This window comes from Triticum aestivum, chromosome 3B (assembly GCF_018294505.1).
Source record: "Triticum aestivum cultivar Chinese Spring chromosome 3B, IWGSC CS RefSeq v2.1, whole genome shotgun sequence".
NCBI lineage: Eukaryota > Viridiplantae > Streptophyta > Magnoliopsida > Poales > Poaceae > Triticum > Triticum aestivum.
The window spans coordinates 137864463-137879702 of NC_057801.1; positions in this window are offsets into that span (position 1 = coordinate 137864463).

Sequence of the window (15240 nt, forward strand, 5' to 3'; positions counted from 1 at the left end):
GATGGGCACCGAAGGTGGGCCAAGGAGGCCACAACCCACCAGGGTGCGCCTGGGGGGCCTGGCGCGCCCAGGTGGGTTGTGCCCACCTGGTGGCCCCCCTTTGGTGTTTATTGGCTCCAGTATTTCTTAAATAATCCATAAAAAATCTCCGTGAAGTTCCATCTTATTTGGAGTTGAGCAGAATAGGTGGCCTGACGTAGCTTTTCCAGGTACAGATTTCCAGCTGGCGGAATTCTCCCTCTTTGTGTGTACCTTGTAAATTATGAGAGAAAAGGCATTAGAATTACTCCAAAAAGCATTATTATGGATAAAAACATTATAAATAACAATAAGAAAATATGATGCAAAATGGACATATCAACTCCCCCAAGCTTAGACCTCGCTTGTCCTCAAGCGAAAACCGAAATCGAGAAACATGTACACATGCTTTGAGAGAGAGGTGTCGACAAAAACAAAATACAGACATAGAAGCATCATGTTGATTATTATAACATCAACAAATTTAAACATAAGACTTTTATCATAGAACTTTTATCATACACTTCCCATGAATAAGTAATAGTTCATCACACAATCGAAGTATAAAGCAAAAACTCTATTAGAAACCAACAAACTATGTTCTCAGTAAATTTTGCAACTACAATTCATCCTCTTTTCAGGAAGGGTCACGTGTCGAAGCCTTTTAAGCAAGTCCACATACTCAACCATCATATAGTCTTCTATGATTGCTAACACTCACCTCATACCCATGAGCAAAACGTTTCAACCGGACACATAGAAAGATAGGGGCTTATAGTTTCGCCTCCCAACATACTCACCTCAAGGGTGATGTCAACAATAATAACTCATGCTATCTATATTCAACTAGACATATGTGCCTAGATATTTCCTCACCACATGATGCTTGCCAAAGGAGAAAAATAAAAAGGAATAGAAGGAAAACTTTGACTCTTTGCATAAAAGTAAATACATAAAACTAAAGGATAGGCCCTTCGCAGAGGGAAGCAGAGGTTGTCATGCGCTTATTTGTTTGTATGCTCAACCCCTTAGTGTAAAAGAACATCATGTTACATTGCCCCTTAAGATAACAACCTTTATTATGCAGTTTGTCGCTTTTATTCTTTGTCATCCAAGTTCGTGCAACGCTCAATTTTCTCTTACACTAAACAATCTCACACATTTAGAAGCAATTTTTATTGCCTTTTTGCACCGATGACAACTTACTTGAGGGATCTTGCTCAATCCCTATGTAGGTATGGTGGAAACTTGAAAAAGATTTGGGTTTAAGGGTTTTTGGATGCACAAGTAGTATCTCTACTTAGTGCGGAATTTTTAGCTAGCAAAGAAGGGGAGCCTTGGCGCAGTGGTAAAGCTGCTGCCTTGTGACCATGAGGTCATGGGTTCAAGTCCTGGAAACAGCCTCTTATAGATATGTAGGGAAAGGCTGCGTACTATAGACCCAAAGTGGTCGGACCCTTCCCTGGACCCTGCGCAAGCGGGAGCTACATGCACCAGGTTGCCCTTTTTTTAAAGATAGGGGGCAAGCACCACATGTTAAAGGATCTATGACAATATGACTTCTATGTGAATATAAACAAACATAAACCATTACGTTGTCTTCCTTGTCCGACGTCAACAATTTTGGCATATAATATTCTGATGAGGGCTCACAATCACAAATTTTTTTTAGGATAGTGTATTTATATGTGAATCTTACCTTCCCTTATTAATTCTTTCACGAGTTGCATCACTGACTAATGCTATGTTTGTCAATCTCTAATAAAATTTTCTTACCTATACTTTTCCTTATGTGGTGCTATCACCTACCATAGGATTAGTATATGATCTTATTGATTTATTTCCTTTCTTTTATTTGCTTTCTTTCCCTTTTTTTTCTTTCTTATTTCTTTTCTTTATTTGCAACATGAAAGTAAAGAAAGTAAAAACTCAAACTAAACTTTATTCTATAACTTGCACACGATTATAATGATGGATCACTTAGCAAACTCACAAATATGAAAGGATCAAACTAAACTTTTATTTCATCTAAAGCAAAAAGATCGAACTAAGATAAGTAAAAGCAAAAATATAGTGGGGTGATACGATACCGGGGCATCTCCCCCAATCTTGGCGGAAGCCAAGGGGAGTGACAATACCCGATACTCAGTTCTCCTTTGGTGGTGAAGAAGATGGTGGTGGTGATGAAGAAGAGGCGTTATCCTCACATTTCCATGGCAGTGGTCCACCATCATAAGAGGAAGAGTGAGTCTCACGGGTCCCGCAACTAGCAGCCAAACTCATACCTTTAAACCTCGCCTAATATTCAAAGACTTGGTTATGGAGGTCATAGATCTGGCTTTGGAGGAAGTTGATTTTCTCATTGAAGGTGAAGACGATGTCCTTCATGGGCTTGCCGTCCACCTTGAGATCACGGGATAGATCCGTGATAATGAGGTGATTGGCATGGAGTCCACACTCCACCATCCCCTTGCACCGGAAGACATCTTGCTCCAAAGCTTCAAGCCTAGCCTCCATGGTTCCCGTCCCCGTGGGGCAGGGCACATCGCAAAGGTGAAGCACCCCCCTCATGCATCTCAATGACCTGAGGGTGCTGCACCACCTCCCACAAATATGGGTTGATGACATTCTTGAAGAACTTGTCCTTGGAGGAGCATGAAGCCGCCATGATAGATGGGATCTGACAGAAAACAACAAGGAAAAAGAGAACAAAGGATTTTCTTTGTGATACGGTGGTTAACAGGTTCAGGAAGTATATATAGATTCTTTATCTTGGAGGACAAGTACATGGAAGAAAAACGGAGTTCGGAAGGTGCCCCAGGTGGGCACAACCCACCTGGGTGCGCCAGGCGGCCTGGCGCGCCCTAGTGTCTTGTGCCCACCAGGGGACGCTTCCTAGGAGTTTCTTTATTCCCAAAATTCTAAATTATTCCAAAACTGACAAAAAATATTTTTGCAGATTTTCGGAGTCTGTTTACTTACTGTACCACGTACCTCCTTATTTTGATGATTCTGGAGTGTTTCGGAAGGACTCTTTTATGTGTTCTTCTGGTGTTAAAGTTTGGACAATATTGCTTTCAACATTAATAGGCGTACCTGAGATATAATGCTTTATTCGTTGCCCATTGACAACCTTCGGGTTAGTGCCTTCAAAATTATTTATTTTGATGGCTCCAGACTGGTAAACCTCCTCAATGACATAGGGGCCTTCCCATTTTGAGAGGAGTTTGCCTGCAAATAATCTGAAACGAGAGTTGTACAAAAGAACATATTCTCCGACTTTAAACTCACGTTTTTGAATTCTTTTGTCATGCCATCTTTTAACTTTCTTTGCATTTTCATAAGCTTGGGTTCTCCATTCATGTAATGAGCTTATATCAAATAACCTCTTTTCACCAACAATTTTGAAATCATAGTTGAGTTCTTTAACTGCCCAATAAGCTTTATGTTCTAACTCAAGAGGTAAATGACAAGGTTTTCCATAAACCATTTTATAAGGAGACATACCCATAGGATTTTTATAAGCTGTTCTATAAGCACAAAGTGCATCATCTAATTTCTTAGACCAATTCTTCCTGGACCTATTGACAGTCTTTTGCAAAATTAACTTTATTTCTCTATTGCTAAGTTCAACTTGACCACTAGATTGTGGAGGATAAGGTGATGCAATTCTATGGTTAACGTCATACTTAGCAAGCATTTTATGGAAAGCACCATGAATAAAGTGTGAACCACCATCAGTCATTAAATATCTAGGGACTCCAAACCTTGGGAAAATAACTTCCTTAAGCATTTTAATAGAGGTGTTGTGATCAATATGTCAGATTTAGGGTTCCGGCAGACCCTTGAGGTTCGAACACTGGGGTGCGCGCGGAGGTTTCACCTTCTACCTACCTGTTCCTCGCCGAATCGCTAGGATCTAAACTACGAGAAGAACAACACAAGAGACACAGGGTTTATACTGGTTCAGGCCACCATTGTGGTGTAATACCCTACTCCAGTGTGTGGCGTGGTGGATTGCCTCTTGGGCTGATGATGAACAATACAAGGAAGAACAGCCTCGCGAGGGTCTGTTCTTGTGGTGGTGGTGTCCCTTTGGAAGGGTTGATTCTAGGCGCCTATCTTATCTCCAGATTCCTATTCAGATCTCGGTCTCCCCCTCTACCCTGTGGGTATCCAGTCCTATTTATAGGCGAAGGCCCTGGGCCTCTTCCCAAATATTGAGCGGGAAGGGCGCCAACAATTGGCCAATTTGAAGGGGAACATCTAGTACACTTATCCCGACTAAAGTTGGTCCTCGCCTGTCAAAGGCTCTGGTGGTGACGCCGGCTTGGGCTCCACGGTGACCTCCATCCTGCCGTTGGACTGGTCTTGGTCTTGTTGCACCGAAACGGATGCCTTTGCTTGATGCTTCCGCCTGCGCTTGCTCCCCTTGCACCAAAGAGGAAAGAAGGACACTGCGCGGGCTGGCGCCCGGCTGGCGCCCTTGGTCGTCATGGCTCGCGTCATGGGCACCTCCCGAGGTACCCCGCCTTGAACTCTCCGCCTCCTTGTGAGCTAGCCTAACGAGGCCGTGCCTGAGGAAGCTCCTTGTCGTCCGCCCCGCGAGGCTTGGCCCCTCGCGAGGGTCTTGAGCTTGTGTTAATGAAGATGGGCCGTGCTGGGCCCCCTTTGAGCCATGCCGCAGGCCGCACGCAGGCAAGTCTGGGGACCCCCATTCCCAGAACACCGACAGTAGCCCCCGGGCCCAAGGCGCGCCTGGACTTGGCCGAGCAGAGAAGCGAAAGGGCAAGTGCGAAGCATCGCGGGCCCTAACAGTCTGCGGCCTTGGGTGCCGCGTGGTGGTTGATTGGATGTGGGCGCCTCCACAACCGCGCGAGTTGATAAGGAGCGGCACCTGCCCTCTGCCTCCTTTGCTCTCTCCAGTTGCTGCTCAGATCCCCTTTCTTGCGCCTCTCCTTCCTTCCTTCGAAATCTCCAGATCTACTCCACCCGCGCGCCCTAGTCAGACATGGCGCCTCGCCAGGCCCTGGCCGGAGCTTGGTATTCATCCGCCTTGGACTTGCCGAACGTGTCGGAGGCGAGCCTTGCCCGGGTGCGCCAGATGGCAGCGGCGCAGGGCGTCAACGGGGCGAAGGTGTTCAAGGCCGGCTCTGCCCTCCCTGAGGGCCAAGGGAGCACCTTTTATCCGCTCTTCGTGAGCGCCATTGTTGCCGGTTTGGTGCCTCCCTTCTCTGAGTTCTTCTTTTCTGTCCTCTGCCATTACAACCTTCAAGCTCTGCACCTCCACCCCAACTCTGTCCTCCTTCTGGCAATCTTCGCCTACTATTGCGAGGCTCACGTGGGGGTGAAGCCCTCTGTGGCCCTACTGCGCCACTACTTCTTCCTCCGGACCTCTCGTGGTTCCGTCTCTGCGTGTGCGAGCTTCGTCGCATATGGCAGCTCCATCGCCATTTCGAATCCCGGGAAAAGGATTGAGGGCTTCAGGAGCAAGTGGGTCATGGTTGACGCTGGGCGCGTCCACCCCCGGCTGGTCTTGCCGGGGCACCCCTCAAGCTCCGACGACTGGTCTCGAGTGGAGCTTGTGGATCCCCGCGCAAGGCTGGTGTTGGAGAAGATGGATGCGGATCTGAGGCCGGCCAGCATGGCGGCGGCAAAGCTGACTGGCGCCTCGCTGCTGAGGGAGTTCCTGGAGCATCAGCTGGCTCCGCTTCGTCAGTACTCGCTTCCGATGTGGAGGCCCCACCCGAGCCCCGCGGTCCTGGCCGATGAGGATCTGGTCGTGGTCCTCCAGTCTTTGGTCGGGGGCGACGTGGCAAGGCTGGAGGGCGCTTCGACGCCCTTGTTCCTTCGTGAGGACTGGGAGCAGGTTGTGGGATCCATGCCCGTCTTCAACGGGGACGGGCCTGCGCCCGCGGGGGCTCCCGAGGACCTGGTGGACGTATCCTCCGGCAACTCCAGCGAAGAGAGGGAGGAAGGGGAGCAGGAAAAGGGGGCTGACTCTGAGGCAGAGTCAAGGGCTCATCCTCTTCGGCGCAAGTCCCGCACTCTCCGCCTTCCTCTGAGTGATGACGACGAGGGTGATGATGAGCAGGGCGGCGGGAGCCTGCCCCTGGTCCCGAAGAAGGACCGGACTAGGCTGATCCCCCGTGGGTCCGCCCCAGTCCCGAGGCAATTTGCAGGCGCTCCACCTGCACCTGCGCTCCTTGAGGCTGATCCTTGCAACCGGCTCTCGGGCTTCAAGTACGGCCGGAGGCTGCTCGAGCCTGCGGGCGACGACCTGTAAGTGCTTGATCCCTGTCTTGTTTCTTGTTTCGTCGCTGAGGCTTGATGTCCGTATCTCCCGGCTAGGCTGGCGCCCACGGCAAAGAAGCCGAAGGGGGCTCCTGAGACTTCATCCGCGGTAGCGCCTCTGCTCGCGAAAGAAGATGAACGTGACGCGCAGGCTTCTCCTGCCCAGGCGTCCCTGCGAGGCCCTGCCGAGCCGGCTGGGGCGAGCTCGGCTCCTATGGCCCTGGCGACTCCCGAGGCGCCCCCGCTTGACGCCGCCACCACAGCCGCTGGGGCGCAGCAGGCTCCGCCTCAGGACACCGTGGTCACGCTGCCGTCTTCTCCTCCTCCCCCGCTGACTGCTGCTTCCCCATCTCCTCCTACTGTCCTGGATTTTGCTGCTGCCAAACTGGACCGTCTGCGGCGGGATCTTCTGAGGGCCGACCCTCGTTTGGTGTCCGGGCGCTTGGAGCTAGCCTCTAGCTGGATTCGCTCCGATGCTTCGATTTGGGCGGCGTTGGTCCAGGCCTCGACGGCCTGCGACGAGGAGAAGCAGGCCGTCCTTGGGGCGAAGGTTGCCCTCGACACCGCCTTGGGGGAGGCGGCTAGTGCCCGAGGTCGTTGCGAGGTGCTGGAGGGTGAGCTGAAGGGCCTGCAGGACCGGCTCGCCGAGGAGACTCACCTTCGCCTAGAGCAGGAGGACGGCATGAAGGCTCGCGAGGCGGCCGTCAAGGACCGGGACGCCAAGCTCAAGAAGCGCCGTGACCGCCTAGGCACGCTGGAGCGAGAGCTGGAGGCGAGGAAGGTTGAGTTGGATGGCAAGGCACGAGTTCTTGCTGAGGATCGTGTGGCCTTTGCGGAGATGGAGGAGAAGGCCCGGGCTTCACTGAAGACGCTCTATGAGAGCGGCCTGGAGAGCCCGCTGGCCGGCGAGGAGGACGGCCCTGCCAAGCTGCTTCCTTTCCTGGTTCGTGCCCTTGAAGATGTCGCCCTTGGCCTTGGCCCTACGACTGAGGCCGAGGCACGCATCTTGTCTTCTGCGGCGCTGACGCGGGTCTTCACCCACATCTATCTTCGCGACCCCAACGTCGACCTCGACGGCCTGCTAGAGCCAGCGAGTGGCGAGCATGCCGCTGCCACTGCTGAGGCCGTGAACGGTCGTGCAGAGGCTCTGCTGGGGAAGTTCCGGGCCTTCAGCACCAGGCCGAAGCGGAGCGCTGCTAGCCCGGCAGCTCCGCAAGGTGAACCCGCTCCGCGCAACTCCACGGCCGGCAAGTGACTCCGTTGTGGCTCCTGCCCTGCTTTTAGTTTCTGCACATGTATCAGGCCTCGAGGAGGCGTTAAAACTTGCATTTGGTGCTGTGATAACAGTATGGGCTATAATATTTGCTTTTGAATTCCTTGACATTTGCGCTATTTCCTTCCTACTTGCTTGTGTCCTACGCTGGCAGAGCCCGGCCCCGCGCATACCTCAGCCGCCGTTAGCCCCGACCGGAAACTAGGACGGGACCAAGGAGTGAGGGGCTACGTGACAAGTTAGGCTCCTGAGTCGCGATGCTCAGGAGTCCCCCTTGGTGCTCGAACAACAAGTAGGGAGGCGAGATGTGGGGGTGGATCTACCGTTCTATGTCTGCAGAGCCCGGCCCCGCGCATACCTCAACCGCCGTTAGCCCCGACCGGAAACCAGGACGGGACCAAGGAGTGAGGGGCTATGTGACCAGTTAGGCTCCTGAGTCACGATGCTCAGGAGTCCCCCTTGACGCTCAAACGACCTTCATACCTTGGCTCCGCTCGGGGAGGGACGCGCGACGAACCAGGCCCGGGGGGCCTGGCTGGGTGGCGTGCATCTGGGCGTGACCCAGGCGTAGCCCCCGTGCCCAGCCCCCTCGCGCGGCACTCCCGAGGGGAGGCGTTACGATGAGGCTAGACACTGAGCTCTGGGCTCCCTGAGGTTGATGCGACCCGGGGGGCCACCCTCAGTTGTTTATCACCAGCGCGGAGCATAGCGCTTCCGTATGCGTACGGGCATAGCCGCTCCTCGGCAGTGTCGTCAGCCAGCGCAGAGCATGGTGCTTCCACTTGTGCGTGGGAGGGGGCTCCCCTCCGGGAGGAGCCCCCGAGGCGTGTACAGCCCAGCCCTGACACATGGCTGGCACGGTAGGGCTTGATGAGGTGTATCTGGGCACCCGTGAGCCAGCGCGGGACTCACGGGGCCCTACCTCAAGGCGGGTTACGCCTGGCTCTAGGCCTTATCTTGGAGTGTGTTCCTACAAATTTAGCTAGATGCTGATGCTCTACGTCCTCGGGTCCCGCTCTCGGGCTGGTCTCAGCCGTCGCTGGTCTGCCGAGGCGCGATGCCGTGGGCAGACCAGAGGGTGAGGGCCGGAGAGCCGGTAGGAGCCCTGAGTCGCAATGCTCAGGCACCCCCCTTTAACGCGCAAGCTGGGTTAGATGTCGAAACTCTACGTCCTCGGGTCCCGGCTCTCGGGCTGGTCTCAGCCGTCGCTGGCATGCCGGGGCGCGATGCCGTGGGCAGGCCGGAGGGTGAGGGCCGGAGAGCCGGTAGGAGCCCTGAGTCGTGATGCTCAGGCACCCCCCCTTTAACGCGCAAGCTTGGTTAGATGTCGAAACTCTACGTCCTCGGGTCCCGGCTCTCGGGCTGGTCTCAGCCGTCGCTGGCATGCTAGGGCGCGATGCTGTGGGCAGGCTAGAGGGTGAGGGCTGGAGAGCCGGTAGGAGCCCTGAGTCGCGATGCTCAGGCACCCCCCCTTTAACGCGCAAGCTTGTGACATCCAAGAAGGAAAAGGTACCATGAACAGGCACCAAACAACAAGCATGACGGGTCGAAAACATGGCCCTAAGGTAAATGCAAGAGGGGTACATGCCATTGGGTCTGACCCAAGCGGCTTGGGGATAATGCAGCCCAAGGGGCGCCCCCAGCAGAGTGAGCTAAGAACATGAAATAAAAGAGATACACGCCACAGGGACGGACCCACACGGCCTGGGAATAATGCAGCCCTGAGGGCGCTCCCAGCTGGAAATGAAACTAGAAAGATGTCACCTGATGACGCTGAAGACGAAGGGGTGTTGATGCAGCAGACTCGGTGGGCTACAGGGGCAGATCCTCACGAGCCCCCAAGCCCTGGGGCCTCGGGAGGCTCCGGAGGCGCTGGTGGCTCCTCGCGGACCGTCTCCATCTCCACCAGGGCTGCGGAGTGCCTGACCTCTTGAGCCTCCAGGATGGCCCTCATGATGCGCTGGTACACAGCAGCCGTGTTCGGCGAGCCGTAAGGCATGCGAACGTAGCTGTGAGGCGGACCCTCGCAGCGTCCCACTCGCGAAGGCCAGAGGCGCTCCTGAGACGCGGCTTGGTTGAGCCCTGGTATGTCGATGCAGACGTGCATCCCACCATCCTCGCCTGGATGGGGGGCCACAACAGGTAAGCGGTGGCTGCCTCTCATGACCCTTGACTCCTGTAGCTCCTGAATGACCTTGCTGACAAACTCCTGAGGGTTTGGCCCTCCTTGCCTTGCTCCTTCTTGATGGAAACGTGCTTCGAAGCACGCCTCCACGTGGTGCCCAAGCGCCTCCCTCGTGACCTTGGCGAGGTCGACGACCCTCCAGGGGAGAGCCCCCGAGCCCTGCCTGAGGAGGGCGCCAGGTGCGCTTCCCTATGCGATGGAAGGAGGTTCCCCCTAAGCAGGCGCGGGTCCTAAGGGACCTGCCTCCTGAGGGGCCAGGCCAGCCGATGTCTTCTTCTTCTTGGGGGCGGCCTCGGGAAGCCTCCTGCTTCCGTGATCCGGGTCTTCCAGTGATGCGGCCTGAAAGGCTCTTTCCAGGGAGCAAACTGCGTCTCTCTCTTCGCAGGGCACCGTGATGACTCCGCCACTTCCTGGCATCTTGAGGACGTTGTAGCCGTGGTGGGTCACGGCCATGAACTTGGCCAGTGTTGGGTACCCGAGGATGGCGTTGTATGGCAGGCGAATGTGGCGATGTCAAAGTCGATGAGCTCGGTGCGGTAGTTGTCGCATGCCCCGAAGGTGACAGGGAGACGGACCTGCCCAATCGAGACTGTGGAGCCGTCGGTGACTCTGGAGAAAGGCTTGGTTGGCTGAAGCTGACTGTAGGGTACTTGGAGATTGTTGAATGTTTCCACGGTCAGGACGTTGAGCCCTGCTCCGCCATCGATGAGGGTCCTGGTGACTAGCACGTTGCTGATGATTGGGGAACAGAGCATCGGGAGGACTCCGGCTGTGGCCGCGCACTTGAGCTGATCCGCTGAGCTGAACGTGATGGCACACACCGACCACCTGAGAGGGTGCGTGGCCTCGAGCTTGGGGAGGACTGCATTCACTTCGCGGGTGAACTGCTTGAAGATGCGCTGAGAGGCTGGGGCTTGGGCTCCGCCTAGGATGCAGGCGATCGCACGTGGTTCCTGGAAGCCCCCAGCCCCTTCATCCTGATGACGGTCCTCATTCCTCCTTGGCAGCGGCGGTAGCGGAGGGAGGCCTGCGTTACCTTGCAGGCGATCCTCGCGAGGCTGATCCCTCCAGCCTCCCTCGCGAGGCGGGTCCTGCCAGCGATCCTCGCGGGGTTGGTCGCGCTACCCTTGACATGGGCCGCGGTCTTCCCAGCGTCCTGCGTTCCTTCCTCCTCCTCGTCCGTAGCCCCGGTCGCTGCGGTCAGGACGCCGGCCAGTCCGTCCTTCACGCACGGCCCTGAGCTCTTGGCATTCATTGATGTTATGGGTGTGGAGGTCATGGTACACGCAGTACCGACTACCCTTGGAGGATTCGGGCCGATCTCTGCCCCGCTTGGTGTCTGGTTCTGCCGCGAGCACGACAGCCCCCTTGCGCTTCACGTCCTTGGCCTTGGGCTTCTTCTCTTTAGGGTCTGCGGCAGGCAACTCGAGGAGGGAGAGACGCCCTTCCTCAGCCCTGGCACACTTGGTCGCCAGGTTGAACAACTCCAAGGAAGTGCACAAATCTTCATGCATCGCGAGCTCCTCCTTCATTTTGACGTCACACACGCCGTCAGAGAAGGCTGAGATGATGGCCTCCTCGGTCACCTTGGGAATCTTGAGGCGCGTGTTGTTGAAACGCTGGATGTACTCCTGCAGGGTTTCTCCTGGTTGCTGCTTGATGCGGTGCATGTCGCTCACGGCGGGTGGCCGGTCGCGAGTACCCTGGAAGTTGGCGATGAAGCGGGTGCGCATCTCGTCCCAGGAGGAGATCGTGCCTGGGGCCAGGTTCAGAAGCCAGGTGCGAGCCCCGTCCTTGAGAGCCATGGGAAACCAATTTGCCATGACCTTCTCGTCTCCGTTGGCAGGCTCGATGCCCAGCTCATAGAGCTGGAGGAACTCTGCAGGGTCCGCCGTGCCGTCGTAGCGAGGAGGCAGGTCTGGCTTGAACTTGCCGGGCCACGTGAGCTCCTCCTTCATTTTGACGTCACACACGCCGTCAGAGAAGGCTGAGATGATGGCCTCCTCGGTCACCTTAGGAATCTTGAGGCGCGCGTTGTTGAAACGCTGGATGTACTCCTGCAGGGTTTCTCCTGGTTGCTGCTTGATGCGGTGCATGTCGCTCACGGCGGGTGGCCGGTCGCGAGTACCCTGGAAGTTGGCGATGAAGCGGGTGCGCATCTCGTCCCAGGAGGAGATCGTGCCTGGGGCCAGGTTCAGAAGCCAGGTGCGGGCCCCGTCCTTGAGAGCCATGGGAAACCAATTTGCCATGACCTTCTCGTCTCCATTGGCAGCCTCGATGCCCAGCTTGTAGAGCTGGAGGAACTCTGCAGGGTCCACCGTGCCGTCATAGCGAGGAGGCAGGTCTGGCTTGAACTTGCCGGGCCACGCGACGGTGCGTAGCTCGGTGGTGAAGGTGCGGCAGCCCGCTGTGGCCACAGGAGGCCTTGGAGGACGAAGGGCTCGGTCCCGCGGGTCCCCGTGCGCCGCAGCCGGGTGCAGCGCGGGGTCTTGACGTGCTGGAGCAGGAGCGTGGTCGGGACGAGCCGGAGCAGGGAATGCTCGGGCAGCTTCTCGAGGGCGAGGGACCTCTTGGCAGCTCTGCTCCTGCCGCGCTGGTTCCTGACGGGGCGGGTTCCACCCAAGGGCCGCGTGCCTCGGAGCTAGGGCGCCTTCTTGAGGGGGAGGCGGCTGAGGTGCCCTAGGAGCTTCATTGCCCGCGCATGGCGGGGCGCGGTGTAGCGAGAAGGATGGCGCGGGGGAGCCCCCAGCAGTGCGGACGAGTTCGGCGACTCGGTCGAGCCATTCTTCGTAGACGTTGTTGACGGGGTGGTAGCGCAGGAGCTCGTTTGCCGCGATGAGCGCAGCTCGAGCCTCCATGGATGCGCGGGGCGCGCGGGACAAAGAACCAGCGGGGGTGAGCGAGGGCGTAGCGGTGCGGCCGTCTCGCCTCATGGACGGGTGCTGGGACGATGCTTGCTGCTCGTTCCCCGCCGGGCCGGTGGCGGCGTTGACGGCAGGTGACGGGGAACGATGAGGGAGCCCGCCGACAGGAGCCGTCTGGGCGACGCGGGAAGCGAGGGCGGCTCGGCGCTCGGCGCGAACCCGGTGTGCGTCAGACATGGTCGCGACGGTCAGAGAAGAACATGGCGACGGAAGGCGAAATCCGGAGCACCCCTACCTGGCGCGCCAAATGTCGGATTTAGGGTTCCGACAGACCCTTGAGGTTCGAACACTGAGGTGCGCGCGGAGGTTTCGCCTTCTACCTACCTGTTCCTCGCTGAATCGCTAGGATCTAAATTACAAGAAGAACAACACAAGAGACACAGGGTTTATACTGGTTTAGGCCACCATTGTGGTGTAATACCCTACTCCAGTGTGTGGCGTGGTGGATTGCCTCTTGGGCTGATGATGAACAATACAAGGAAGAACTGCCTCGCGAGGGTCTGTTCTTGTGGTGGTGTTGTCCCTTTGGAAGGGTTGATTCTAGGCGCCTATCTTATCTCCAGATTCCTATTTAGATCTCGGTCTCCCCCTCTACCCTATGGGTGTCCAGTCCTATTTATAGGCGAAGGCCCTGGGCCTCTTCCCAAATATTGAGCGGGAAGGGCGCCAACAATTGGCCAATTTGAAGGGGAACATCTAGTACACTTATCCTGACTAAAGTTGGTCCTCGCCTGTCAAAGGCTCTGGTGGTGACGCCGGCTTGGGCTCCACGGTGACCTCCATCCTGCCGTTGGACTGGTCTTGGTCTTGTTGCACCAAAACAGATGCCTTTGCTTGATGCTTCCGCCTGCACTTGCTCCCCTTGCACCAAAGAGGAAAGAAGGACACTGCGTGGGCTGGCGCCTGGATGGCGCCCTTGGTCGTCATGGCTTGCGTCATGGGCACCTCGCGAGGTACCCCGCCTTGAACTCTCCGCCTCCTTGTGAGCTAGCCTGACGAGGCCGTGCCTGAGGAATCTCCTTGTCGTCCGCCCCGCGAGGCTTGGCCCCTCGCGAGGGTCTTGAGCTTGTGTTGATGAAGATGGGCCGTGCTGGGCCCCCTTTGAGCCACGCCGCAGGCCGCAAGCAGGCAAGTCTGGGGACCCCCGTTCCCAGAACGCCGACACAATACTACTAGTTGGAATAGCTTCTACCCATTTAGTAACATAATCAACAGCAACCAAAATATGTGTGTACCCATTAGAGGAAGGAAAAGGTCCCATGTAATCAAATCCCGAAACATGAAATGGTTCAACAACAAGTGAATAATTCATAGGCATTTCTTGACGCTTACCGATATTACCTATTCTTTGGAATTCATCACAAGATGAGACATACTTGCGAGCATCCTTGAAGAGAGTAGGCCAATAAAATCCAGATTGCAATACCTTGTGAGCAGTTCTATCTCCAGCATGATGCCCTCCATAAGCTTCGGAGTGTCATTTCCGTAGGATTTGTCCCTGTTCATGGTCGGGTACACAATGTCTAATAATACCATCCACTCCTTCTTTATAAAGATGTGGGTCATCCCAAAAGTAATGTCTTAAATCATAGAAGAATTTTTTCTTTTGTTGGTAAGTAAAGCTAGGTGGCAAATATTTAGCAACAATGTAATTAGCATAGTCAGCATACCAAGGAGTACTATTAGCAACATTTATTGCAGCTAACTGCTCATCAGGTAAACTATCATCAATAGGTAGTGGGTCATCAAGCACATTTTCAAGCCTAGACAAGTTATCAGCTATGGGGTTCTCAGCTCCTTTTCTATCAATGATATGTAAATAAAATTCTTGTAACAAGAGAACCCAACGAATAAGTCTAGGTTTAGCATCTTCTTGTCCATAAGATATTTAATAGCAGCATGGTCCGTGTGAACATTTACTTTGGAATCAACAATATAAGGTCTAAATTTATCACAAGCAAACACTACTGCTAAGAATTCTTTTTCAGTTGTAGCGTAATTTCTTTGAGCATTGTCTAGAGTTTTACTAGCATAATGAATAACATTCAATTTCTTATCAACTCTTTGTCCTAGAACAACACCAACAACATAATCACTAGCATCACACATATTTTCAAAAGGCAAGTTCCAATTAGGTGGTTGAACAATAGGTGCAGAGATTAAAGCTTTCTTGAGTGTTTCAAAGGCTTCAAGGCAATCATCATAAAAAACAAAAGGAATATCCTTTTGCAAAAGATTAGTAAGAGGCCTAGAAATTTTAGAAAAGTCCTTAATAAACCTCCTATAGAAACCAGCATGACCTAGGAAACTACGAATACCTTTGATGTCCTTATGACATGGCATTTTCTCAACTGCATCAACCTTAGCTTGATCCACTTCAATACCTCTTTCAGAAATTTTATGACCCAAGACAATGCCTTCATTAAACATAAAGTGGCACTTCTTCCAATTCAAGACAAGATTTGTTTGCTCACATCTCTGCAAAACTCGCTCAAGATTGCTTAAACAATCATCAAAAGACTTCCCATAAAAAGAAAAGTCATCCA